Source organism: Triticum aestivum, chromosome 4B, assembly GCF_018294505.1.
Source record: "Triticum aestivum cultivar Chinese Spring chromosome 4B, IWGSC CS RefSeq v2.1, whole genome shotgun sequence".
NCBI classification, from domain to species: domain Eukaryota; kingdom Viridiplantae; phylum Streptophyta; class Magnoliopsida; order Poales; family Poaceae; genus Triticum; species Triticum aestivum.
Window position 1 is genome coordinate 410691045 of NC_057804.1, and position 1472 is coordinate 410692516.

The 1472-nt window shown below is 40.4% G+C and overlaps 1 non-coding gene across 1 annotated transcript; it reads right to left on the bottom strand.

Annotated features, from left to right (window-relative positions):
* Nucleotides 1-1102: 1102 nt before the first annotated feature.
* On the bottom strand, nucleotides 1103-1213 carry LOC123095248 (small nucleolar RNA R71). Its single transcript, XR_006446147.1, has one exon. It is a non-coding gene; the product is annotated as a small nucleolar RNA R71 (small nucleolar RNA).
* Nucleotides 1214-1472: the final 259 nt, after the last annotated feature.

The window sequence follows — 1472 nt, forward strand, 5'->3', positions numbered from 1 at the left end:
GTTGTTGAGCTGATCATTTTCGATTAGACTTGTATTGTCATGCATTTTGAGTCATATATATATATATATATATATAAATTCGGTTAATTCTAGTAACTGTGGTGTTCCATATTTGTGAATCTCCTGTACAAATGAGTTCCATTGCTATAGAACTCAATGCTGCTCTACATCATCTTAAATGTCTGCTTGTGAACCATGTACCATAATCTTTCTATCCCTTATCCTTTATGCTTGCCTGTGTTAGTATTTTAATTTCTCAAGCATAACGAAACTACTATAAAGACAGAGAGTATAATCTGAACCTTCCTTTGCTTCTTTTCATTTTCTTTTGTCGATGATTTTTCCCGAATGATCTTAGTTAGTCTAGATTTAATATTCTGCTTTCATCACCCAATATTGTGTTACCTAGATTTATCCGAGCGTTGTTGCCGTCGCCTAGTCCCTGTGGATAACACGACATCCGTAGTTTGGGCATAAAAACCCTGCTATATTACAATCGATCATTTTGGCGCCGTTGCCGGGGACTAGCGTCGAGCGATTGTGTTAGGCTATAGACTAGATTTACTTTAGTTCCTTGTTCAATTCATCGTGCATTTCATCTTCAGTGTTTTTCCTCTACTTTCCCCCATTGTTGCTTCGGCTTATTAGGATACTAACCTTCTGACTAGTGTTTACTGTTTATGAGTGTGTGTAGGGAATCATAAATCTTTGTTGGTTGTTGTATAGTTACACTTGGTTAAGATATGGCATTGCTTCGTGATCTTTGGATGCCAAGTAGTCAATGTTATATCACAGGACCGGTTTGGCCAACTATTGAGGCAGAGAATTTTGAGATGAAGCCTGGTCTTATTGCTTTGGTTCAACAACAACAGTTTGGAGGATTGCCCACTGTGGATCCCTATGAGCACTTATACCGAGTCATGGAGTATTCAGGTACAGTCAAGTACCATGGAGTTCCTCAAGATGCTATCAAGTGCATGATGTTCTCATTCTCCCTCCGCGATGATGCTCGTGCTTGGTATCGATCCTTGCCATCAAGGTCATACAGTTGGAATGAGATATCGCGAGCTTTCTTGGATAAATATTTCCCACTACACAAGCAGTCCGCAATTCGAGATGAGATCTTCAATTTCGTTCAGCGTGAAGGCGAAATCTTGTATGATGCTTGGGAGAGATACAAAGCCTTATTCAGGAGATGTCCTAATCATGGGCTCGAGAGATGGTTAGAGCTGCAGATATTCTATAGAGGATTGACTTCGGACACTCGAGCTTACGTCGATATGGCAGCGGGCGGAGCTATTACAAACAAGACACTTGATGATGCTTTTCTGCTGATTGAGAGCATAGCTTTCCACCAACTTCAGTGGTACAATGATAAGCCCACCTCTTATTCATTGGTTTGCTTGCAATAAATCACTACACCTTAGCCGCCAATGCTTACACAAAATCATGAACCTCTATCTCAGTGTGAC